At 53.1% G+C, this 25,536-nt stretch overlaps 5 non-coding genes across 5 annotated transcripts; all 5 read left to right on the top strand.

The window, feature by feature from the left end:
- Nucleotides 1-3,883: 3,883 nt before the first annotated feature.
- On the top strand, nucleotides 3,884-3,960 carry TRNAN-GUU (transfer RNA asparagine (anticodon GUU)). Its single transcript has one exon. It is a non-coding gene; the product is annotated as a tRNA-Asn (tRNA).
- Nucleotides 3,961-15,455: 11,495 nt separating this feature from the next.
- On the top strand, nucleotides 15,456-15,532 carry TRNAN-GUU (transfer RNA asparagine (anticodon GUU)). The gene has a single exon. It is a non-coding gene; the product is annotated as a tRNA-Asn (tRNA).
- A 2,877-nt stretch (nucleotides 15,533-18,409) lies between these two features.
- On the top strand, nucleotides 18,410-18,486 carry TRNAN-GUU (transfer RNA asparagine (anticodon GUU)). Its single transcript has one exon. It is a non-coding gene; the product is annotated as a tRNA-Asn (tRNA).
- A 1,698-nt stretch (nucleotides 18,487-20,184) lies between these two features.
- TRNAN-GUU (transfer RNA asparagine (anticodon GUU)) lies at nucleotides 20,185-20,261 on the top strand. Its single transcript has one exon. It is a non-coding gene; the product is annotated as a tRNA-Asn (tRNA).
- Nucleotides 20,262-24,920: 4,659 nt separating this feature from the next.
- Nucleotides 24,921-24,997, top strand: TRNAN-GUU (transfer RNA asparagine (anticodon GUU)). Its single transcript has one exon. It is a non-coding gene; the product is annotated as a tRNA-Asn (tRNA).
- The last annotated feature ends 539 nt before the right edge of the window (nucleotides 24,998-25,536 follow it).

Raw genomic sequence — 25,536 nt, 5'->3', positions numbered from 1 at the left:
TGCGCTGATAGCTTTGAAGATATGTTCTGACGGTGGTGAGAGTGGAGAACGAACGTCTCCGTGGATCAATGGGCTAGAGCGATCGGCTGTTATCCGAAATGGTAGAGGTTCGAGCCCACCCAGTGGTGGTGCGGCGCTTTTTTTTTCTTTGGGCTGATAGCTCTGAAGAAATGTTCTGATGGTGGTGAGAGTGGAGCAGGACTGCCTCCGTGGCGCAATTGGTTAGCGCGATCGGCTGTTAACCGAAAAGTTGGAGGTTCGAGCCCACCCGGTGGTGGTTCGTCGCTTTTTTTCTTTGGGCTGATAGCTTTGAAGATATGTTCTGACGGTGGTGAGAGTGGAGCACGACTGTCTTCGTGGCGCAATTGGCTAGAGCGATCGGCTGTTAACCGAAAGGTTGGAGGTTCGAGCCCACCCGGTGGTGGTGCGGCACTTTTTTTTTCTTTGGGCTGATAGCTTTGAAGATATGTTCTGATGGTGGTGAGAGTGAAGCACGACTGTCTCCGTGGCGCAATGGGCTAGCGCGATCGGCTGTTAACCGAAATGGTGGAGGTTCGAGCCCACCCAGTGGTGGTGCGGCGCTTTTTTTTCTTTGGGCTGATAGCTCTGAAGAAATGTTCTGACGGTGGTGAGAGTGGAGCAGGACTGCCTCTGTGGCGCAATTGGTTAGCGCGATCGGCTGTTAACCAAAAAGTTGGAGGTTCGAGACCTCCCGTGAGGGGTGTGTTGCTTTTTTCTTTGCGCTGATAGCTTTGAAGATATGTTCTGACGGTGGTGAGAGTGGAGAACGAACGTCTCCGTGGATCAATGGGCTAGAGCGATCGGCTGTTAACCGAAAGGTTGGAGGTTCGAGCCCACCCGGTGGTGGTGGGGCGCTTTTTTTCTTTGGGCTGCTAGCTTTGAAGATATGTTCTGATGGTGGTGAGAGTGGAGCAAGACTGTCTCCGTGGCGCAATGGGCTAGCGCAATCGGCTGTTAAACGAAAGGTTGGAGTTTCGAGCCCTCCCGGGAGTGGCGTGTTGCTTTTTTCTTTGCGCTGATTGCTTTGAAGATAAGTTCTGATGGTGGTGAGAGTGGAGCACGACTGTCTCCGTGGCGCAGTTGGCTAGTGCGATCGGCTCTTAACAGAAAATTTGGAGGTTCAAGCCCTCCCGGGAGTGGTGTGTTGCTTTTTTTCTTTGCGCCGATAGCTTTGAAGATATGTTGTGATGGTGGTGAGAGTGGACCCCGACTGTATCCGTGGCGCAATTGGCTAACGCAATCGGCTGTTAACGGAAAGGTCGGAGGTTCGAGCCCACCCGGTGGTGGTGCGGCGCTTTTTTTTCTTTGGGCTGATAGCTTTGAAGATATGTTCTGATGGTAGTGAGAGTGTAGCAGAACTGTCTCCGTTGCGCAATTGGCTAGCGCGATCGGCTGTTAACCGAAAAGTTGGAGGTTCGAGTTCTCCCGGGAGGGGTGTGTTGCTTTTTTCTTTGCGCTGATAGCTTTGAAGATATGTTCTCATGGTGGTGAGAGTGGAGCACGACTGTCTTCGTGGCGCAATTGGCTAGCGCGATCGGCTGTTATCCGAAAGTTTGGAGGTTGGAGCCCACCCGGTGGTGGTGCGGCGCTTTTTTTTCTGTGGGCTGATAGCTTTGAAGTGATGTTCTGATGGTGGTGAGAGTGAAGCAGGACTGTCTCCGTGCCGCAATTGGCTAGCGCGATCGGCTGTTAACCGAAAAGTTGGAGGTTCGAGCCCACCCGGTGGTGGTGCGGCGCTTTTTTTTTCTTTGAGCTGATAGCTTTGAAGATATGTTCTGATGGTGTTGAGTGTGGAGCACGACTGTCTCCATGGCGCAATCGGCTAGCGCGATCGGTTGTTAACCGAAATTGTGGAGGTTCGAGCCCACCCGGTGGTGGTGCGGCACTTTTTTTTCTTTGGGCTGATAGCTTTGAAGATACGTTCTAATGGTGGTGAGAGTGGAGTAGGACTGTCTCCGTGGCGCAATTGGCTAGCGGGCTCGCCTGTTAACCGAAAGGTCGGAGGTTCGAGCCCACCTGGTGGTGGTGCGTCGCTTTTTTTCTTTGGGCTGATAGCTTTGAAGATATGTTCTGATGGTAGTGAGAGTGGAGCAGAACTGTCTCCGTTGCGCAATTGGCTAGCGCGATCGGCTGTTAACCGAAAAGTTGGAGGTTCGAGTTCTCCCGGGAGGGGTGTGTTGCTTTTTTCTTTGCGCTGATAGCTTTGAAGATATGTTCTGATGGTGGTGAAAGTGGGGCACGACTGTCTCCGTGGCGCAATTGGCTAGCCCGATCAGCTGTTAACCGAAAGGTTGGAGGTTGGAGACTCCCCGGTGGTGGTGTGGCGCTTTTTTTTCTTTGGACTGATAGCTTTGAAGATATGTTCTGATGGTGGTGAGAGTGGAGCACGACTGTCTCCGTGGCGTGATTGGCTAGCGCGATCGGCTGTTAACCGAAATTTTGGAGGTTCGAGCCCACCCAGTGGTGGTGCGGCGCTTTTTTTTCTTTGTGCTGATAGCTCTGAAGAAATGTTCTGACGGTGGTGAGAGTGGAGCAGGACTGTCTCCGTGGCGCAATTGGTTAGCGCGATCGGCTGTTAACCGAAAAGTTGGAGGTTCGAGAGCTCCCGTGAGGGGTGTGTTGCTTTTTTCTTTGCGCTGATAGCTTTGAAGATATGTTCTGACGGTGGTGAGAGTGGAGAACGAACGTCTCCGTGGATCAATGGGCTAGAGCGATCGGCTGTTATCCGAAATGGTAGAGGTTCGAGCCCACCCAGTGGTGGTGCGGCGCTTTTTTTTCTTTGGGCTGATAGCTCTGAAGAAATGTTCTGATGGTGGTGAGAGTGGAGCAGGACTGCCTCCGTGGCGCAATTGGTTAGCGCGATCGGCTGTTAACCGAAAAGTTGGAGGTTCGAGCCCACCCGGTGGTGGTTCGTCGCTTTTTTTCTTTGGGCTGATAGCTTTGAAGATATGTTCTGACGGTGGTGAGAGTGGAGCACGACTGTCTTCGTGGCGCAATTGGCTAGAGCGATCGGCTGTTAACCGAAAGGTTGGAGGTTCGAGCCCACCCGGTGGTGGTGCGGCACTTTTTTTTTCTTTGGGCTGATAGCTTTGAAGATATGTTCTGATGGTGGTGAGAGTGAAGCACGACTGTCTCCGTGGCGCAATGGGCTAGCGCGATCGGCTGTTAACCGAAATGGTGGAGGTTCGAGCCCACCCAGTGGTGGTGCGGCGCTTTTTTTTCTTTGGGCTGATAGCTCTGAAGAAATGTTCTGACGGTGGTGAGAGTGGAGCAGGACTGCCTCTGTGGCGCAATTGGTTAGCGCGATCGGCTGTTAACCAAAAAGTTGGAGGTTCGAGACCTCCCGTGAGGGGTGTGTTGCTTTTTTCTTTGCGCTGATAGCTTTGAAGATATGTTCTGACGGTGGTGAGAGTGGAGAACGAACGTCTCCGTGGATCAATGGGCTAGAGCGATCGGCTGTTAACCGAAAGGTTGGAGGTTCGAGCCCACCCGGTGGTGGTGGGGCGCTTTTTTTCTTTGGGCTGCTAGCTTTGAAGATATGTTCTGATGGTGGTGAGAGTGGAGCAAGACTGTCTCCGTGGCGCAATGGGCTAGCGCAATCGGCTGTTAAACGAAAGGTTGGAGTTTCGAGCCCTCCCGGGAGTGGCGTGTTGCTTTTTTCTTTGCGCTGATTGCTTTGAAGATAAGTTCTGATGGTGGTGAGAGTGGAGCACGACTGTCTCCGTGGCGCAGTTGGCTAGTGCGATCGGCTGTTAACCGAAAGCTTGGAGGTTCGAGCCCACCCGGTGGTGGTGCGGCGCTTTTTTTTCTTTGGACTGATAGCTTTGAAGATACGTTCTGATGGTGGTGAGAGTGGAGCAGGACTGTCTCCGTGGCGCAATTGGCTAGCGCGCTCGGCTGTTAACCGAAAGGTTGGAGGTTCAAGCCCTCCCGGGAGTGGTGTGTTGCTTTTTTCATTGCGCCGATAGCTTTGAAGATATGTTCTGATGGAGGTGAGAGTGGAGCACGACTGTCTCCGTGGCGCAATTGGCTAGCGCGATCGGCTGTTAACCGAAATGTTGGAGGTTCGAGCCCACCCAGTGGTGGTGCGGCGCTTTTTTTCTTTAGGCTGATAGCTCTGAAGAAATGTTCTGATGGTGGTGAGAGTGGAGCAGGACTGTCTCCATGGCGCAATTGGTTAGCGCGATCGGCTGTTAACCGAAAAGTTGGAGGTTCGAGACCTCCCGTGAGGGGTGTGTTGCTTTTTTCTTTTCGCTGATAGCTTTGAAGATATGTTCTGACGGTGGTGAGAGTGGAGCACGACTGTCTCCGTGGCGCAATTGGCTAGTGCGATCAGCTGTTAACCGAAAGGTCGGAGGTTCGAGCCTACCCGGTGGTGGTGCGGCGCTTTTTTTTCTTTGCGCTGATAGCTTTGAAGATATGTTCTGACGGTGGTGAGAGTGGAGCACGACTGTCTCCGTGGCGCAATTGGCTAGCGCGATCGGCTGTTAACCGAAAAGTTGGAGGTTCGAGACCTCCCGTGAGGGGTGTGTTGCTTTTTCTTTGCGCTGATAGCTTTGAAGATATGTTCTGACGGTGGTGAGAGTGGAGCACGACTGTCTCCGTGGCGCAATTGGCTAGCGCGATCGGCTGTTAACCGAAAGGTTGGAGGTTCGAGCCCACCCGGTGGTGGTGCGGCGCTTTTTTATCTTTGGGCTGATAGCTTTGAAGATATGGTCTGATGGTGTTGAGAGTGGAGCAAGACTGTCTCCGTGGCGCAATGGGCTAGCGCGATCAGCTGTTAACCGAAAGGTTGAAGTTTCGAGCCCTCCCGGGAGTGGTGTGTTGCTTTTTCTTTGCGCTGATAGCTTTGACGATAAGTTCTGATGGTGGTGAGATTGGAGCACGACTGTCTCCGTGGCGCAGTTGGCTAGCGCGATCAGCTGTTAACCGAAAGCTTGGAGCTTCGAGCCCACCCGGTGGTGGTGCGGCGCTTTTTTTTTCTTTGGGCTGATAGCTTTGAAGATATGTTCTGATGGTGGTGAGAGTGGAGCACGACTGTCTCCGTGGCGCAATTGGCTAGCGCGATCGGCTGTTAACCGAAATGTTGGAGGTTCGAGCCCACCCAGTGGTGGTGCGGCGCTTTTTTTTCTTTGGGCTGATAGCTCTGAAGAAATGTTCTGACGGTGGTGAGAGTGGAGCAGGACTGTCTCCGTGGCGCAATTGGTGAGCGCGATCGGCTGTTAACCGAAAAGTTGGAGGTTCGAGACCTCCCGTGAGGGGTGTGTTGCTTTTTTTTGCGCTGATAGCTTTGAAGATATGTTCTGACGGTGGTGAGAGTGGAGAACGAACGTCTCTGTGGCGCTATTGGCTAGAGCGATCGGCTGTTAACCGAAAGTTTGGAGGTTCGAGCCCACCCGGTGGTGGTGCGTCGCTTTTTTTTGGGCTGCTAGCTTTGAAGATATGTTCTGATGGTGGTGAGAGTGGAGCAAGACTGTCTCCGTGGCGCAATGGGCTAGCGCAATCGGCTGTTAAACGAAAGGTTGGAGTTTCGAGCCCTCCCGGGAGTGGTGTGTTGCTTTTCTCTTTGCACTGATAGCTTTGAAGATAAGTTCTGATGGTGGTGAGAGTGGAGCCCGACTGTCTCCGTGGCGCAATTGGCTAGCGCGATCGGCTGTTAACCGAAAGGTCGGAGGTTCGAGCCCACCCAGTGGTGGTGTGTTGCTTTTTTCTTTGCGCTGATAGCTTTGAAGATATGTTCTGATGGTGGTGAGAGTGGAGCACGACTGTCTCCGTGGCGCAATTGGCTAGCGCGATCGGCTGTTAACCGAAAGTTTGGAGGTTCGAGCCCACCCGGTGGTGGTGCGGCGCTTTTTTTTCTGTGGGCTGATAGCTTTGAAGTGATGTTCTGATGGTGGTGAGAGTGAAGCAGGACTGTCTCCGTGCCGCAATTGGCTAGCGCGATCGGCTGTTATCTGAAAAGTTGGAGGTTCGAGCCCACCCGGTGGTGGTGCGGCGCTTTTTTTTCTTTGCGCTGATAGCTTTGAAGATAAGTTCTGATGGTGTTGAGAGTGGAGCACGACTGTCTCCATGGCGCAATCGGCTAGCGCGATCGGTTGTTAACCGAAAGGATGGAGGTCCGAGCCCACCCGGTGGTGGTGCGGCGTTTTTATTTCTTTGGGCTGATAGCTCTGAAGAAATGTTCTGACGGTGGTAAGAGCGGAGCAAGACTGTCTCCGTGGCGCAATTGGCTAGCGCGATCGGCTGTTAACCGAAAGGTTGGAGTTTCGAGCCCACCCGGTGGTGGTGCGGCACTTTTTTTTCTTTGGGCTTTGAAGATATGTTCTGATGGTGGTGAGAGTGGAGCAGGACTCTCTCCGTGGCGCAATTGGCTAGCGCGATCGGCTGTTAACCGAAAATTTGGAGGTTCGAGCCCTCCCGGGAGTGGTGTGTTGCTTTTTTCTTTGCGCCGATAGCTTTGAAAATATGTTCTGATGGTGGTGAGAGTGGAGCAGAACTGTCTCTGTGGCGCAATTGGCTAGCGCGATCGGCTGTTAACCGAAAGGTTGGAGTTTCAAGCCCACCCGGTGGTGGTGCGGCGCTTTTTTAGGGGCGAAGCTCCTTAGGGCGTGGGCTGTGCGTCCCCTGTAGCCTGTATGTAGCCACCTCTAGTTTAGTTCTTGCAGTGTTCACTAGATGGCGGTACCGTCCCCTGTATGTAGCCACCTCTAGTTTAGTTCTTGCAGTGTTCACTAGATGGCGGTACCGTCTCCTGTATGTAGCCACCTCTCATTTAGTTCTTGTAGTGTTTACTAGATGGTGGTACTTGTAGCTGATGATGAAAAGATGCAAGATGTTATAAACTAGAAAGCGGTACTTGTAGTTGATGAAAGACGCGAGATCTTACAAAATAGGAATGATGTCACATATGGCGCGTGTCATTGGTTGAAGGCAATCGTTCGATTTAGTGCGGCGACGTACGCTAGGGGGAGCGTTGTAATAAAATCCGTTCGCTGTTGGCGCGTGCTCGGAGTCGCCGGATGGATAAGGCTGCACAGCGGAGAGAGCGCAAGGCGGCAGCAGCGCGCGGTCGCAGACAGAATCCCGATGTGCGAGCGCGCGAGGCAGAAGCGCTCCGTGAAGCTGCGCGACGCCGCCGCCATACGTGAAAAAGTTGATTTGTGTATATACACACACAGCGTTTCTCACGTCTTTACATGATGATCGACTGGGCGAATTACACGTAAGATTCACAGTTTACCGATGAATCCCTCCGTAGCTTCGCCCATTCATCATCATTCACCCCGTGAATATGCCGTAATTTTTTTTCTTTGGGCTGATAGTTCTAAGATATGTTCTGATGGTGGTGAGAGTAGAGCACGACTGTCTCCGTGGCACAGTTGGCTAGCGCGATCGGCTGTTAACCGAAAGCTTGGAGGTTCGAGCCCACCCGGTGGTGGTGCGGCGCTTTTTTTTCTTTGGGCTGATAGCTTTGAAGATATGTTCTGATGGTGGTGAGAGTGGAGCACGACTGTCCCCGTGGCGCAATTGGATAGCGCGATCGGCTGTTAACCGAAATGTTGGAGGTTCGAGCCCACACAGTGGTGGTGCGGCGCTTTTTTCTTTGGGCTGATAGCTTTGAAGATATGTTCTGATGGTGGTGAGAGTGGAGCAGGGCTGTCTCCGTGGTGCAATTGGTTAGCGCGATCGGCTGTTAACCGAAAAGTTGGAGGTTCGAGACCTCCCGTGAGGGGTGTGTTGCTTTTTTCTTTGCGCTGATAGCTTTGAAGATATGTTCTGATGGTGGTGAGAGTGGAGCAAGACTGTCTCCGTGGCGCAATGGGCTAGCGCGATCGGCTGTTAACCGAAAGGTTGGAGTTTCGAGCCCTCCCGGGAGTGGTGTGTTGCTTTTTTCTTTGCGCTGATAGCTTTGAAGATAAGTTCTGATGGTGGTGAGAGTGGAGCACGACTGTCTCCGTGGGCAAGTTGGCTAGCGCGATCGGCTGTTAACCGAAAGCTTGGAGGTTCGAGCCCACCCGGTGGTGGTGCGGCGCTTTTTTTTTCTTTGGGCTGATAGCTTTGAAGATATGTTCTGATGGTTGTGAGAGTGGAGCACGACTGTCTCCGTGGCGCAATTGGCTAGCGCGATCGGCTGTTAACCGAAATGTTGGAGGTTCGGGCCCACCCAGTGGTGGTTCGGCGCTTTTTTTTCTTTGGGCTGATAGCTCTGAAGAAATGTTCTGACGGTGGTGAGAGTGGAGCAGGGCTGTCTCCGTGGCGCAATTGGTTAGCGCGATCGGCTGTTAACCGAAACGTTGGAGGTTCGAGACCTCCCGTGAGGGGTGTGTTGCTTTTTTCTTTGCGCTGATAGCTTTGAAGATATGTTCTGACGGTGGTGAGAGTGGAGCACGACTGTCTCCATGCCGCAATTGGCTAGCGCGATCGGCTGTTAACCGAAAGGTTGGAGGTTCGAGCCCACCCGGTGGTGGTGCGGCGCTTTTTTTTCTTTGGGCTGATAGCTTTGAAGATATGTTCTGATAGTGGTGAGAGTGGAGCAAGACTGTCTCCGCGGCGCAATGGGCTAGCGCGATCGGCTGTTAACCGAAAGGTTGGAGTTTCGAGCCCTCCCGGGAGTGGTGTGTTGCTTTTTTCTTTGCGCTGATAGCTTTGAAGATAAGTTCTGATGGTGGTGAGAGTGGAGCACGACTGTCTCCATGGCGCAATTGGCTAGCGCGATCGGCTGTTAACCGAAAGGTTGGAGGTTCGAGCCCACCCGGTGGTGGTGCGGCGCTTTTTTTTCTTTGGGCTGATAGCTTTGAAGATATGTTCTGATAGTGGTGAGAGTGGAGCAAGACTGTCTCCGCGGCGCAATGGGCTAGCGCGATCGGCTGTTAACCGAAAGGTTGGAGTTTCGAGCCCTCCCGGGAGTGGTGTGTTGCTTTTTTCTTTGCGCTGATAGCTTTGAAGATAAGTTCTGATGGTGGTGAGAATGGAGCACGACTGTCTCCGTGGCGCAGTTGGCTAGCGCGATCGGCTGTTAACCGAAAGCTTGGAGGTTCGAGCCCACCCGGTGGTGGTGCGGCGCCCCGCCGCGGTGGTCTAGTGGCTAAGGCACTCGGCTGCTGACCCGCAGGTCGCGGGTTCGAATCCCGGCTGCGGCGGCTGCATTTCCGATGGAGGCGGAAATGTTGTAGGCCCGTGTGCTCAGATTTGGGTGCACGTTAAAGAACCCCAGGTGGTCGAAATTTCCGGAGCCCTCCACTACGGCGTCTCTCATAATCATATGGTGGTTTTGGGACGTTAAACCCCACATATCAATCAATCAATCATGGTGGTGGTGCGGCGCCTTTTTTTTCTTTGGGCTGATAGCTTTGAAGTTATGTTCTGATGGTGGTGAGAGTGGAGCAGGACTGTCTCCGTGGCGCAATTGGCTAGCGCGCTCGGCTGTTAACCGAAAGGTCGGAGGTTCGAGCCCACCCGGTGGTGGTGCGGCGCTTTTTTTTTCTTTGGGCTGATAGCTTTGAAGATATGTTTTGATGGTAGTGAGAGTGGAGCAGAACTGTCTCCTTTGCGCAATTGGCTAGCGCGATCGGCTGTTAACCGAAAAGTTGGAGGTTCGAGTTCTCCCGGGAGGGGTGTGTTGCTTTTTTCTTTTCACTGATAGCTTTGAAGACATGTTCTGATGGTGGTGAGAGTGGAGCACGACTGTCTCCGTGGCGCAATTGGCTAGCGCGATCGGCTGTTATCCGAAAGTTTGGAGGTTCGAGCCCACCCGTTGGTGGTGCAGCGCTTTTTTTTCTGTGGGCTGATAGCTTTGAAGTGATGTTCTGATGGTGTTGAGAGTGGAGCAGGACTGTCTCCGTGCCGCAATTGGCTAGCGCGATCGGCTGTTAACCGAAAAGTTGGAGGTTCGAGCCTACCCGGTGGTGGTGCGGCGCTTTTTTTTCTTTGAGCTAATAGCTTTGAAGATATGTTCTGATGGTGTTGAGAGTGGAGCGCGACTCTCTCCGTGGCGCAATCGGCTAGCGCGATCGGTTGTTAACCGAAATTGTGGAGGTTCGAGCCCACCCGGTGGTGGTGCGGCACTTTTTTTTCTTTGGGCTGATAGCTTTGAAGATACGTTCTAATGGTGGTGAGAGTGGAGCAGGACTGTCTCCGTGGCGCAATTGGCTAGCGGGCTCGGCTGTTAACCGAAAGGTTGGAGTTTCGAGCCCTCCGGGGAGTGGTGCGTTGCTTTTTTCTTTGCGCTGATAGCTTTGAAGATATGTTCTGATGGTGGCGAAAGTGGGGCACGACTGTCTCCGTGGCGCAATTGGCTAGCCCGATCAGCTGTTAACCGGAAGGTTGGAGGTTCGAGCCCACCCGGTGGTGGTGCGGCGTTTTAATTTCTTTGGGCTGATAGCTCTGAAGAAATGTTCTGACGGTGGTGAGAGTGGAGCACGACTGTCTCCGTGGCGCAAATGGCTAGCGGCATCGGCTCTTAACCGAAAGGTTGGAGGTTCCAGCCCACCCGGTGGTGGTGCGGCGCTTTTTTTGCTTTGGGCTGATAGCTTTGAAGATATGTTCTGATGGTGGTGAGAGTGGAGCAGGACTGTCTCCGTGGCGCGATTGGCTAGTGGGATCGGCTGTTAACCGAAAGGCTGGAGTTTCGAGCCCTCCCGGAAGTGGTGCGTTGCTTTTTTCTTTGTGCTGATAACTTTGAAGATATGTTCTGATGGTTGTGAAAGTGGGGCACGACTGTCTCCGTGGCGACATTGGGTAGCGCGATCGGCTGTTCACCGAAAGGTTGGAGGTTGGAGACTCCCCGGTGGTGGTGTGGCGCTTTTTTTCTTTGGACTGATAGCTTTGAAGATATGTTCTGATGGTGGTGAGAGTGGAGCACGACTGTCTCCGTGGCGTGATTGGCTAGCGCGATCGGCTGTTAACCGAAATGTTGGAGGTTCGAGCCCACCCAGTGGTGGTGCGGCGCTTTTTTTTCTTTGTGCTGATAGCTCTGAAGAAATGTTCTGACGGTGGTGAGAGTGGAGCAGGACTGTCTCCGTGGCGCAATTGGTTAGCGCGATCGGCTGTTAACCGAAAAGTTGGAGGTTCGAGAGCTCCCGTGAGGGGTGTGTTGCTTTTTTTCTTTGCGCTGATAGCTTTGAAGATATGTTCTGACGGTGGTGAGAGTGGAGCACGACTGTCTCCGTAGCGCAATTGGCTAGCGCGATCGGCTGTTAACCGAAAGGTCGGAGGTTCGAGCCCGCCCGGTGGTGGTGCGTCGCTTTTTTTTCTTTGGGCTGATTGCTTTGAAGATATGTTCTGATGGTGGTGAGAGTGGAGCAGGACTGTCTCCGTGGCACAATTGGTTAGCGCGATCGGCTGTTAACCGAAAAGTTGGAGGTTCGAGACCTCCCGTGAGGGGTGTGTTGCTTTTTTCTTTGCGCTGATAGCTTTGAAGATATGTTCTGACGGTGGTGGGAGTGGAGCACGACTGTCTCCGTGGCGCAATTGGCTAGCGCGATCGGCTGTTAACCGAGAGGTTGGAGGTTCGAGCCCACCCGGTGGTGGTGCGGCGCTTTTTTTCTTTGGGCTGATAGCTTTGAAGATATGTTCTGATGGTGGTGAGAGTGGAGCAAGACTGTCTCCGTGGCGCAATGGGCTAGCGCGATCGGCTGTTAACCGAAAGGTTGGAGTTTCGAGCCCTCCCGGGAGTGGTGTGTTGCTTTTTTCTTTGCGCTGATAGCTTTGAAGATAAGTTCTGATGGTGGTGAGAGTGGAGCATGACTGTCTCCGTGGCGCAGTTGGCTAGCGCGATCGGCTGTTAACCGAAAGCTTGGAGGTTCGAGCCCACCCGGTGGTGGTGCGGCGCTTTTTTTTTGTTTGGGCTGATAGCTTTGAAGATATGTTCTGATGGTGGTGAGAGTGGAGCGCGACTGTCTCCGTGGCGCAATTGGTTAGCGCGATCGGCTGTTAACCGAAATGTTGGAGGTTCGAGCCCACCCAGTGGTGGTGCGGCGCTTTTTTTTTCTTTGGGCTGATAGCTCTGAAGAAATGTTCTGACGGTGGTGAGAGTGGAGCAGGACTGTCTCCGTGGCGCAATTGGTTAGCGGCATCGGCTCTTAACCGAAAGGTTGGAGGTTCCAGCCCACCCGGTGGTGGTGCGGCGCTTTTTTTGCTTTGGGCTGATAGCTTTGAAGATATGTTCTGATGGTGGTGAGAGTGGAGCAGGACTGTCTCCGTGGCGCAATTGGCTAGTGGGATCGGCTGTTAACCGAAAGGCTGGAGTTTCGAGCCCTCCCGGGAGTGGTGCGTTGCTTTTTTCTTTGTGCTGATAGCTTTGAAGATATGTTCTGATGGTGGTGAAAGTGGGGCACGACTGTCTCCGTGGCGCAATTGGGTAGCGCGATCGGCTGTTCACCGAAAGGTTGGAGGTTGGAGACTCCCCGGTGGTGGTGTGGCGCTTTTTTTTCTTTGGACTGATAGCTTTGAAGATATGTTCTGATGGTGGTGAGAGTGGAGCACGACTGTCTCCGTGGCGTGATTAGCTAGCGCGATCGGCTGTTAACCGAAATGTTGGAGGTTCGAGCCCACCCAGTGGTGGTGCGGCGCTTTTTTTTCTTTGTGCTGATAGCTCTGAAGAAATGTTCTGACGGTGGTGAGAGTGGAGCAGGACTGTCTCCGTGGCGCAATTGGCTAGCGCGATCGGCTGTTAACCGAAAAGTTGGAGGTTCGAGAGCTCCCGTGAGGGGTGTGTTGCTTTTTTCTTTGCGCTGATAGCTTTGAAGATATTTTCTGACGGTGGTGAGAGCGGAGCACGACTGTCTCCGTGGCGCAATTGGCTAGCACGATCGGCTGTTAACCGAATAATCGGAGGTTCGAGCCCACCCGGTGGTGGTGCGTCGCTTTTTTTTCTTTGGGCTGATAGCTTTGAAGAAATGTTCTGATGGTGGTGAGAGTGGAGCAGGACTGTCTCCGTGGCACAATTGGTTACCGCGATCGGCTGTTAACCGAAAAGTTGGAGGTTTGAGACCTCCCGTGAGGGGTGTGTTGCTTTTTTCTTTGCGCTGATAGCTTTGAAGATATGTTCTGACGGTGGTGGGAGTGGAGCACGACTGTCTCCGTGGCGCAATTGGCTAGCGCGATCGGCTGTTAACCGAGAGGTTGGAGGTTCGAGCCCACCCGGTGGTTGTGCGGCGCTTTTTTTTCTTTGGGCTGATAGCTTTGAAGATATGTTCTGATGGTGGTGAGAGTGGAGCAAGACTGTCTCCGTGGCGCAATGGGCTAGCGCGATCGGCTGTTAACCGAAAGGTTGGAGTTTCGAGCCCTCCCGGGAGTGGTGTGTTGCTTTTTTCTTTGCGCTGATAGCTTTGAAGATAAGTTCTGATGGTGGTGAGAGTGGAGCACGACTGTCTCCGTGGCGCAGTTGGCTAGCGCGATCGGCTGTTAACCGAAAGCTTGGAGGTTCGAGCCCACCCGGTGGTGGTGCGGCGCTTTTTTTTTGTTTGGGCTGATAGCTTTGAAGATATGTTCTGATGGTGGTGAGAGTGGAGCGCGACTGTCTCCGTGGCGCAATTGGCTAGTGCGATCGGCTGTTAACCGAAATGTTGGAGGTTCGAGCCCACCCAGTGGTGGTGCGGCGCTTTTTTGTTCTTTGGGCTGATAGCTCTGAAGAAATGTTCTGACGGTGGTGAGAGTGGAGCAAGACTGGCTCCGTGGCGCAATTAGTTAGCGCGATCGGCTGTTAACCGAAAAGTTGGAGGTTCGAGACCTCCCGTGAGGGGTGTGTTGCTTTTTTCTTTGCGCTGTTAGCTTTGAAGATATGTTCTGACGGTGGTGAGAGTGGAGGACGACTGTCTCCATGGCGCAATTGGCTAGCGCGATTGGCTGTTAACCGAAAGGTTGGAGGTTCGAGCCCACCCGGTGGTGGTGCGGCGCTTTTTTTTCTTTGGGCTGATAGCTTTAAAGATATGTTCTGATGGTGGTGAGAGTGGAGCAAGACTGTCTCCGTGGCGCAATGGGCTAGCGCGATCGGCTGTTAACCGAAAGGTTGGAGTTTCGAGCCCGCCCGGGAGTGGTGTGTTGCTTTTTTCTTTGCGCTGATAGCTTTGAAGATAAGTTCTGATGGTGGTGAGAGTGGAGCACGACTGTCTCCGTGGCGCAGTGTGCTAGCGCGATCGGCTGTTAACCCAAAGCTTGGAGGTTCGAGCCCTCCCGGTGGTGGTGCGGCGCTTTTTTTTCTTTGGGCTGATAGCTTTGAAGATATGTTCTGATGGTGGTGAGAGTGGAGCAGGACTGTCTCCGTGGCGCAATTGGCTAGCGCGCTCGGCTGTTAACCGAAAGGTTTGAGTTTCGAGCCCACCCGGTGGTGGTGCGGCGCTTTTTTTTTCTTTGGGCTGATAGCTTTGAAGATATGTTCTGATGGTGGTGAGAGTGGAGCAGGACTGTCTCCGTGGCGCAATTGGCCAGCGCGATCGGCTGTTAACCGAAAATTTGGAGGTTCAAGCCCTCCCGGGAGTAGTGTGTTGCTTTTTTTTATTTGCCGATAGCTTTGAAGATATGTTCTGATGGTGGTGAGAGTGGAGCCCGACTGTCTCCGTGGCGCAATTGGCTAGCGCGATCGGCTGTTAACCGAAAGGTCGGAGGTTCGAGCCCACCCGGTGGTGGAGCGGCGCTTTTTTTTGTTTGGGCTGATAGCTTTGAAGATATGTTCTGATGGTGGTGAGAGTGGAGCACGACTGTCTCCGTGGCGCAATTGGCTAGCGCCATCGGCTGTTAACCGAAATGTTGGAGGTTCGAGCCAACCCAGTGGTGGTGCGGTGCTTTTTTTTTCTTTGGGCTGATAGCTCTGAAGAAATGTTCTGACGGTGGTGAGAGTGGAGCAGGACTGTCTCCATGGCGCAATTGGTTAGCGGCATCGGCTCTTAACCGAAAGGTTGGAGGTTCCAGCCCACCCGGTGGTGGTGCGGCGCTTTTTTTGCTTTGGGCTGATAGCTTTGAAGATATGTTCTGATGGTGGTGAGAGTGGAGCAGGACTGTCTCCGTGGCGCAATTGGCTAGTGGGATCGGCTGTTAACCGAAAGGCTGGAGTTTCGAGCCCTCCCGGGAGTGGTGCGTTGCTTTTTTCTTTGTGCTGATAGCTTTGAAGATATGTTCTGATGGTGGTGAAAGTGGGGCACGACTGTCTCCGTGGCGCAATTGGGTAGCGCGATCGGCTGTTCACCGAAAGGTTGGAGGTTGGAGACTCCCCGGTGGTGGTGTGGCGCTTTTTTTTCTTTGGACTGATAGCTTTGAAGATATGTTCTGATGGTGGTGAGAGTGGAGTACGACTGTCTCCGTGGCGTGATTGGCTGGCGCGATCGGCTGTTAACCGAAATGTTGGAGGTTCGAGCCCGCCCAGTGGTGGTGCGGCGCTTTTTTTTCTTTGTGCTGATAGCTCTGAAGAAATGTTCTGATGGTGGTGAGAGTGGAGCAGGACTGTCTCCGTGGCGCAATTGGTTAGCGCGATCGGCTGTTAACCGAAAGGTTGGAGGTTCGAGCCCTCCCGGGAGTGGTGTGTTGCTTTTTTTCTTTTTCTTTGCGCTGATAGCTTTGAAGATATGTTCTGATGGTGGTGAGAGTGGAGCACGACTGTCACCGTGGCGCAATTGGCTAGCGCGATCGGCTGTTAACCGAAATGTTGGAGGTTCAAGCCAACCTGGTGGAGGTGCGGTGCTTTTTTTTCTTTGGACTGATAGCTTTGAAGATATGTTCTGATGGTGGTGAGAGTGGAGCACGACTGTCTCCGTGGCGTGATTGGCTAGCGCGATCGGCTGTTAACCGAAATGTTGGAGGTTCGAGCCCACCCAGTGGTGGTGCGGCGCTTTTTTTTCTTTGTGCTGATAGCTCTGAAGAAATGTTCTGACGGTGGTGAGAGTGGAGCAGGACTGTCTCCGTGGCGCAATTGGCTAGCGCGATCGGCTGTTAACCGAAAAGTTGGAGGTTCGAGAGCTCCCGTGAGGGGTGTGTTGCTTTTTTCTTTGCGCTGATAGCTTTGAAGATATTTTCTGACGGTGGTGAGAGTGGAGCACGACTGTCTCCGTGGCGCAATTGGCTAGCGCGATCGGCTGTTAACCGAATAATCGGAGGTTCGAGCCCACCCGGTGGTGGTGCGTCGCTTTTTTTTCTTTGGGCTGATAGCTTTGAAGAAATGTTCTGATGGTGGTGAGAGTGGAGCAGGACTGTCTCCGTGGCACAATTGGTTAGCGCGATCGGCTGTTAACCGAAAAGTTGGAGGTTCGAGACCTCCCGTGAGGGGTGTGTTGCTTTTTTCTTTGCGCTGATAGCTTTGAAGATATGTTCTGATGGTGGTGGGAGTGGAGCACGACTGTCTCCGTGGCGCAGTTGGCTAGCGCGATCGGCTGTTAACCGAGAGGTTGGAGGTTCGAGCCCACCCAGTGGTGGTGTGGCGCTTTTTTTCTTTGGGCTGATAGCTTTGAAGATATGTTCTGATGGTGGTGAGAGTGGAGCGCGACTGTCTCCGTGGCGCAATTGGCTAGTGCGATCGGCTGTTAACCGAAATGTTGGAGGTTCGAGCCCACCCAGTGGTGGTGCGGCGCTTTTTTGTTCTTTGGGCTGATAGCTCTGAAGAAATGTTCTGACGGTGGTGAGAGTGGAGCAAGACTGGCTCCGTGGCGCAATTAGTTAGCGCGATCGGCTGTTAACCGAAAAGTTGGAGGTTCGAGACCTCCCGTGAGGGGTGTGTTGCTTTTTTCTTTGCGCTGTTAGCTTTGAAGATATGTTCTGACGGTGGTGAGAGTGGAGGACGACTGTCTCCATGGCGCAATTGGCTAGCGCGATTGGCTGTTAACCGAAAGGTTGGAGGTTCGAGCCCACCCGGTGGTGGTGCGGCGCTTTTTTTTCTTTGGGCTGATAGCTTTAAAGATATGTTCTGATGGTGGTGAGAGTGGAGCAAGACTGTCTCCGTGGCGCAATGGGCTAGCGCGATCGGCTGTTAACCGAAAGGTTGGAGTTTCGAGCCCGCCCGGGAGTGGTGTGTTGCTTTTTTCTTTGCGCTGATAGCTTTGAAGATAAGTTCTAATGGTGGTGAGAGTGGAGCACGACTGTCTCCGTGGCGCAGTGTGCTAGCGCGATCGGCTGTTAACCCAAAGCTTGGAGGTTCGAGCCCTCCCGGTGGTGGTGCGGCGCTTTTTTTTCTTTGGGCTGATAGCTTTGAAGATATGTTCTGATGGTGGTGAGAGTGGAGCAGGACTGTCTCCGTGGCGCAATTGGCTAGCGCGCTCGGCTGTTAACCGAAAGGTTTGAGTTTCGAGCCCACCCGGTGGTGGTGCGGCGCTTTTTTTTCTTTGGGCTGATAGCTTTGAAGATATGTTCTGATGGTGGTGAGAGTGGAGCAGGACTGTCTCCGTGGCGCAATTTGCCAGCGCGATCGGCTGTTAACCGAAAATTTGGAGGTTCAAGCCCTCCCGGGAGTAGTGTGTTGCTTTTTTTTATTTGCCGATAGCTTTGAAGATATGTTCTGATGGTGGTGAGAGTGGAGCCCGACTGTCTCCGTGGCGCAATTGGCTAGCGCGATCGGCTGTTAACCGAAAGGTCGGAGGTTCGAGCCCACCCGGTGGTGGAGCGGCGCTTTTTTTTGTTTGGGCTGATAGCTTTGAAGATATGTTCTGATGGTGGTGAGAGTGGAGCGCGACTGTCTCCGTGGCGCAATTGGCTAGCGCCATCGGCTGTTAACCGAAATGTTGGAGGTTCGAGCCAACCCAGTGGTGGTGCGGTGCTTTTTTTTTCTTTGGGCTGATAGCTCTGAAGAAATGTTCTGACGGTGGTGAGAGTGGAGCCGGACTGTCTCCGTGGCGCAATTGGTTAGCGGCATCGGCTCTTAACCGAAAGGTTGGAGGTTCCAGCCCACCCGGTGGTGGTGCGGCGCTTTTTTTGCTTTGGGCTGATAGCTTTGAAGATATGTTCTGATGGTGGTGAGAGTGGAGCAGGACTGTCTCCGTGGCGCAATTGGCTAGTGGGATCGGCTGTTAACCGAAAAGCTGGAGTTTCGAGCCCTCCCGGGAGTGGTGCGTTGCTTTTTTCTTTGTGCTGATAGCTTTGAAGATATGTTCTGATGGTGGTGAAAGTGGGGCACGACTGTCTCCGTGGCGCAATTGGGTAGCGCGATCGGCTGTTCACCGAAAGGTTGGAGGTTGGAGACTCCCCGGTGGTGGTGTGGCGCTTTTTTTTCTTTGGACTGATAGCTTTGAAGATATGTTCTGATGGTGGTGAGAGTGGAGCACGACTGTCTCCGTGGCGTGATTGGCTGGCGCGATCGGCTGTTAACCGAAATGTTGGAGGTTCGAGCCCGCCCAGTGGTGGTGCGGCGCTTTTTTTTCTTTGTGCTGATAGCTCTGAAGAAATGTTCTGACGGTGGTGAGAGTGGAGCAGGACTGTCTCCGTGGCGCAATTGGTTAGCGCGATCGGCTGTTAACCGAAAGGTTGGAGGTTCGAGCCCTCCCGGGAGTGGTGTGTTGCTTTTTTTCTTTTTCTTTGCGCTGATAGCTTTGAAGATATGTTCTGATGGTGGTGAGAGTGGAGCACGACTGTCACCGTGGCGCAATTGGCTAGCGCGATCGGCTGTTAACCGAAATGTTGGAGGTTCAAGCCAACCTGGTGGAGGTGCGGTGCTTTTTTTTTCTTTGGGCTGATAGCTTTGAAGATATGTTCTGATGGTGGTGAGAGTGGAGCAAGACTGTCTCCGTGGCGCAATGGGCTAGCGCGATCGGCTGTTAACCGAAATGTTGGAGTTTCGAGCCCTCCCGGGAGTGGTGTGTTGCTTTTTTCTTTGCGCTGATAGCTTTGAAGATAAGTTCTGATGGTGGTGAGAGTGGAGCATGACTGTCTCCGTGGCGCAGTTGGCTAGCGCGATCGGCTGTTAACCGAAAGCTTGGAGGTTCGAGCCCACCCGGGAGTGGTGCGTTGCTTTTTTCTTTGTGCTGATAGCTTTGAAGATATGTTCTGATGGTGGTGAAAGTGGGGCACGACTGTCTCCGTGGCGCAATTGGGTAGCGCGATCGGCTGTTCACCGAAAGGTTGGAGGTTGGAGACTCCCCGGTGGTGGTGTGGCGCTTTTTTTTCTTTGGACTGATAGCTTTGAAGATATGTTCTGATGGTGGTGAGAGTGGAGCATGACTGTCTCCGTGGCGTGATTGGCTAGCGCGATCGGCTGTTAACCGAAATGTTGGAGGTTCGAGCCCACCCAGTGGTGGTGCGGCGCTTTTTTTTCTTTGTGCTGATAGCTCTGAAGAAATGTTCTGACGGTGGTGAGAGTGGAGCAGGACTGTCTCCGTGGCGCAATTGGCTAGCGCGATCGGCTGTTAACCGAAAAGTTGGAGGTTGGAGACCTCCCGTGAGGGGTGTGTTGCTTTTTTCTTTGCGCTGATAGCTTTGAAGATATGTTCTGACGGTGGTGGGAGTGGAGCACGACTGTCTCCGTGGCGCAATTGGCTAGCGCGATCGGCTGTTAACCGAGAGGTTGGAGGTTCGAGCCCACCCGGTGGTTGTGCGGCGCTTTTTTTTCTTTGGGCTGATAGCTTTGAAGATATGTTCTGATGGTGGTGAGAGTGGAGCAAGACTGTCTCCGTGGCGCAATGGGCTAGCGCGATCGGCTGTTAACCGAAAGGTTAGAGTTTCGAGCCCTCCCGGGAGTGGTGTGTTGCTTTTTTCTTTGCGCTGATAGCTTTGAAGATAAGTTCTGATGGTGGTGAGAGTGGAGCACGACTGTCTCCGTGGCGCAGTTGGCTAGCGCGATCGGCTGTTAACCGAAAGCTTGGAGGTTCGAGCCCACCCGGTGGTGGTGCGGCGCTTTTTTTTGTTTGGGCTGATAGCTTTGAAGATATGTTCTGATGGTGGTGAGAGTGGAGCGCGACTGTCTCCGTGGCGCAATTGGCTAGTGCGATCGGCTGTTAACCGAAATGTTGGAGGTTCGAGCCCACCCAGTGGTGGTGCGGCGCTTTTTTGTTCTTTGGGCTGATAGCTTTGAAGATATGTTCTGATGGTGGTGAGAGTGGAGCACGACTGTCTCCGTGGCGTGATTGGCTGGCGCGATCGGCTGTTAACCGAAATGTTGGAGGTTCGAGCCCGCCCAGTGGTGGTGCGGCGCTTTTTTTTCTTTGTGCTGATAGCTCTGAAGAAATGTTCTGACGGTGGTGAGAGTGGAGCAGGACTGTCTCCGTGGCGCAATTGGTTAGCGCGATCGGCTGTTAACCGAAAGGTTGGAGGTTCGAGCCCTCCCGGGAGTGGTGTGTTGCTTTTTTTCTTTTTCTTTGCGCTGATAGCTTTGAAGATATGTTCTGATGGTGGTGAGAGTGGAGCACGACTGTCACCGTGGCGCAATTGGCTAGCGCGATCGGCTGTTAACCGAAATGTTGGAGGTTCAAGCCAACCTGGTGGAGGTGCGGTGCTTTTTTTTTCTTTGGGCTGATAGCTTTGAAGATATGTTCTGATGGTGGTGAGAGTGGAGCAAGACTGTCTCCGTGGCGCAATGGGCTAGCGCGATCGGCTGTTAACCGAAATGTTGGAGTTTCGAGCCCTCCCGGGAGTGGTGTGTTGCTTTTTTCTTTGCGCTGATAGCTTTGAAGATAAGTTCTGATGGTGGTGAGAGTGGAGCATGACTGTCTCCGTGGCGCAGTTGGCCAGTGGGATCGGCTGTTAACCGAAAGGCTGGAGTTTCGAGCCCTCCCGGGAGTGGTGCGTTGCTTTTTTATTTGTGCTGATAGCTTTGAAGATATGTTCTGATGGTGGTGAAAGTGGGGCACGACTGTCTCCGTGGCGCAATTGGGTAGCGCGATCGGCTGTTCACCGAAAGGTTGGAGGTTGGAGACTCCCCGGTGGTGGTGTGGCGCTTTTTTTTCTTTGGACTGATAGCTTTGAAGATATGTTCTGATGGTGGTGAGAGTGGAGCACGACTGTCTCCGTGGCGTGATTGGCTAGCGCGATCGGCTGTTAACCGAAATGTTGGAGGTTCGAGCCCACCCAGTGGTGGTGCGGCGCTTTTTTTTCTTTGTGCTGATAGCTCTGAAGAAATGTTCTGACGGTGGTGAGAGTGGAGCAGGACTGTCTCCGTGGCGCAATTGGCTAGCGCGATCGGCTGTTAACCGAAAAGTTGGAGGTTCGAGCCCTCCCGGGAGTGGTGTGTTGCTTTTTTTCTTTTTCTTTGCGCTGATAGCTTTGAAGATATGTTCTGATGGTGGTGAGAGTGGAGCACGACTGTCACCGTGGCGCAATTGGCTAGCGCGATCGGCTGTTAACCGAAATGTTGGAGGTTCAAGCCAACCTGGTGGAGGTGCGGTGCTTTTTTTTTCTTTGGGCTGATAGCTTTGAAGATATGTTCTGATGGTGGTGAGAGTGGAGCAAGACTGTCTCCGTGGCGCAATGGGCTAGCGCGATCGGCTGTTAACCGAAATGTTGGAGTTTCGAGCCCTCCCGGGAGTGGTGTGTTGCTTTTTTCTTTGCGCTGATAGCTTTGAAGATAAGTTCTGATGGTGGTGAGAGTGGAGCACGACTGTCTCCGTGGCGCAGTGTGCTAGCGCGATCGGCTGTTAACCCAAAGCTTGGAGGTTCGAGCCCTCCCGGTGGTGGTGCGGCGCTTTTTTTTCTTTGGGCTGATAGCTTTGAAGATATGTTCTGATGGTGGTGAGAGTGGAGCAGGACTGTCTCCGTGGCGCAATTGGCTAGCGCGCTCGGCTGTTAACCGAAAGGTTTGAGTTTCGAGCCCACCCGGTGGTGGTGCGGCGCTTTTTTTTCTTTGGGCTGATAGCTTTGAAGATATGTTCTGATGGTGGTGAGAGTGGAGCAGGACTGTCTCCGTGGCGCAATTGGCCAGCGCGATCGGCTGTTAACCGAAAATTTGGAGGTTCAAGCCCTCCCGGGAGTAGTGTGTTGCTTTTTTTTATTTGCCGATAGCTTTGAAGATATGTTCTGATGGTGGTGAGAGTGGAGCCCGACTGTCTCCGTGGCGCAATTGGCTAGCGCGATCGGCTGTTAACCGAAAGGTCGGATGTTCGAGCCCACCCGGTGGTGGAGCGGCGCTTTTTTTTGTTTGGGCTGATAGCTTTGAAGATATGTTCTGATGGTGGTGAGAGTGGAGCGCGACTGTCTCCGTGGCGCAATTGGCTAGCGCCATCGGCTGTTAACCGAAATGTTGGAGGTTCGAGCCAACCCAGTGGTGGTGCGGTGCTTTTTTTTTCTTTGGGCTGATAGCTCTGAAGAAATGTTCTGACGGTGGTGAGAGTGGAGCCGGACTGTCTCCGTGGCGCAATTGGTTAGCGGCATCGGCTCTTAACCGAAAGGTTGGAGGTTCCAGCCCACCCGGTGGTGGTGCGGCGCTTTTTTTGCTTTGGGCTGATAGCTTTGAAGATATGTTCTGATGGTGGTGAGAGTGGAGCAGGACTGTCTCCGTGGCGCAATTGGCTAGTGGGATCGGCTGTTAACCGAAAGGCTGGAGTTTCGAGCCCTCCCGGGAGTGGTGCGTTGCTTTTTTCTTTGTGCTGATAGCTTTGAAGATATGTTCTGATGGTGGTGAAAGTGGGGCACGACTGTCTCCGTGGCGCAATTGGGTAGCGCGATCGGCTGTTCACCGAAAGGTTGGAGGTTGGAGACTCCCCGGTGGTGGTGTGGCGCTTTTTTTTCTTTGGACTGATAGCTTTGAAGATATGTTCTGATGGTGGTGAGAGTGGAGCACGACTGTCTCCGTGGCGTGATTGGCTGGCGCGATCGGCTGTTAACCGAAATGTTGGAGGTTCGAGCCCGCCCAGTGGTGGTGCGGCGCTTTTTTGTCTTTGTGCTGATAGCTCTGAAGAAATGTTCTGACGGTGGTGAGAGTGGAGCAGGACTGTCTCCGTGGCGCAATTGGTTAGCGCGATCGGCTGTTAACCGAAAGGTTGGATGTTCGAGCCCTCCCGGGAGTGGTGTGTTGCTTTTTTTCTTTTTCTTTGCGCTGATAGCTTTGAAGATATGTTCTGATGGTGGTGAGAGTGGAGCACGACTGTCACCGTGGCGCAATTGGCTAGCGCGATCGGCTGTTAACCGAAATGTTGGAGGTTCAAGCCAACCTGGTGGAGGTGCGGTGCTTTTTTTTTCTTTGGGCTGATAGCTTTGAAGATATGTTCTGATGGTGGTGAGAGTGGAGCAAGACTGTCTCCGTGGCGCAATGGGCTAGCGCGATCGGCTGTTAACCGAAATGTTGGAGTTTCGAGCCCTCCCGGGAGTGGTGTGTTGCTTTTTTCTTTGCGCTGATAGCTTTGAAGATAAGTTCTGATGGTGGTGAGAGTGGAGCATGACTGTCTCCGTGGCGCAGTTGGCTAGCGCGATCGGCTGTTAACCGAAAGCTTGGAGGTTCGAGCCCACCCGGGAGTGGTGCGTTGCTTTTTTCTTTGTGCTGATAGCTTTGAAGATATGTTCTGATGGTGGTGAAAGTGGGGCACGACTGTCTCCGTGGCGCAATTGGGTAGCGCGATCGGCTGTTCACCGAAAGGTTGGAGGTTGGAGACTCCCCGGTGGTGGTGTGGCGCTTTTTTTTCTCTGGACTGATAGCTTTGAAGATATGTTCTGATGGTGGTGAGAGTGGAGCACGACTGTCTCCGTGGCGTGATTGGCTAGCGCGATCGGCTGTTAACCGAAATGTTGGAGGTTCGAGCCCACCCAGTGGTGGTGCGGCGCTTTTTTTTCTTTGTGCTGATAGCTCTGAAGAAATGTTCTGACGGTGGTGAGAGTGGAGCAGGACTGTCTCCGTGGCGCAATTGGCTAGCGCGATCGGCTGTTAACCGAAAAGTTGGAGGTTCGAGAGCTCCCGTGAGGGGTGTGTTGCTTTTTTCTTTGCGCTGATAGCTTTGAAGATATTTTCTGACGGTGGTGAGAGTGGAGCACGACTGTCTCCGTGGCGCAATTGGCTAGCGCGATCGGCTGTTAACCGAATAATCGGAGGTTCGAGCCCACCCGGTGGTGGTGCGTCGCTTTTTTTTCTTTGGGCTGATAGCTTTGAAGAAATGTTCTGATGGTGGTGAGAGTGGAGCAGGACTGTCTCCGTGGCACAATTGGTTACCGCGATCGGCTGTTAACCGAAAAGTTGGAGGTTGGAGACCTCCCGTGAGGGGTGTGTTGCTTTTTTCTTTGCGCTGATAGCTTTGAAGATATGTTCTGACGGTGGTGGGAGTGGAGCACGACTGTCTCCATGGCGCAATTGGCTAGCGCGATCGGCTGTTAACCGAGAGGTTGGAGGTTCGAGCCCACCCGGTGGTTGTGCGGCGCTTTTTTTTCTTTGGGCTGATAGCTTTGAAGATATGTTCTGATGGTGGTGAGAGTGGAGCAAGACTGTCTCCGTGGCGCAATTGGCTAGCGCGATCGGCTGTTAACCGAAAGGTTAGAGTTTCGAGCCCTCCCGGGAGTGGTGTGTTGCTTTTTTCTTTGCGCTGATAGCTTTGAAGATAAGTTCTGATGGTGGTGAGAGTGGAGCACGACTGTCTCCGTGGCACAGTTGGCTAGCGCGATCGGCTGTTAACCGAAAGCTTGGAGGTTCGAGCCCACCCGGTGGTGGTGCGGCGCTTTTTTTTGTTTGGGCTGATAGCTTTGAAGATATGTTCTGATGGTGGTGAGAGTGGAGCGCGACTGTCTCCGTGGCGCAATTGGCTAGTGCGATCGGCTGTTAACCGAAATGTTGGAGGTTCGAGCCCACCCAGTGGTGGTGCGGCGCTTTTTTGTTCTTTGGGCTGATAGCTTTGAAGATATGTTCTGATGGTGGTGAGAGTGGAGCACGACTGTCTCCGTGGCGTGATTGGCTGGCGCGATCGGCTGTTAACCGAAATGTTGGAGGTTCGAGCCCGCCCAGTGGTGGTGCGGCGCTTTTTTTTCTTTGTGCTGATAGCTCTGAAGAAATGTTCTGACGGTGGTGAGAGTGGAGCAGGACTGTCTCCGTGGCGCAATTGGTTAGCGCGATCGGCTGTTAACCGAAAGGTTGGAGGTTCGAGCCCTCCCGGGAGTGGTGTGTTGCTTTTCTTCTTTTTCTTTGCGCTGATAGCTTTGAAGATATGTTCTGATGGTGGTGAGAGTGGAGCACGACTGTCACCGTGGCGCAATTGGCTAGCGCGATCGGCTGTTAACCGAAATGTTGGAGGTTCAAGCCAACCTGGTGGAGGTGCGGTGCTTTTTTTTCTTTGGGCTGATAGCTTTGAAGATATGTTCTGATGGTGGTGAGAGTGGAGCAAGACTGTCTCCGTGGCGCAATGGGCTAGCGCGATCGGCTGTTAACCGAAATGTTGGAGTTTCGAGCCCTCCCGGGAGTGGTGTGTTGCTTTTTTCTTTGCGCTGATAGCTTTGAAGATAAGTTCTGATGGTGGTGAGAGTGGAGCATGACTGTCTCCGTGGCGCAGTTGGCCAGTGGGATCGGCTGTTAACCGAAAGGCTGGAGTTTCGAGCCCTCCCGGGAGTGGTGCGTTGCTTTTTTCTTTGTGCTGATAGCTTTGAAGATATGTTCTGATGGTGGTGAAAGTGGGGCACGACTGTCTCCGTGGCGCAATTGGG

This window comes from Rhipicephalus microplus, chromosome 9 (assembly GCF_043290135.1).
Source record: "Rhipicephalus microplus isolate Deutch F79 chromosome 9, USDA_Rmic, whole genome shotgun sequence".
Lineage (NCBI taxonomy): Eukaryota > Metazoa > Arthropoda > Arachnida > Ixodida > Ixodidae > Rhipicephalus > Rhipicephalus microplus.
This window is presented reverse-complemented; position numbering and strand designations above follow the sequence as displayed.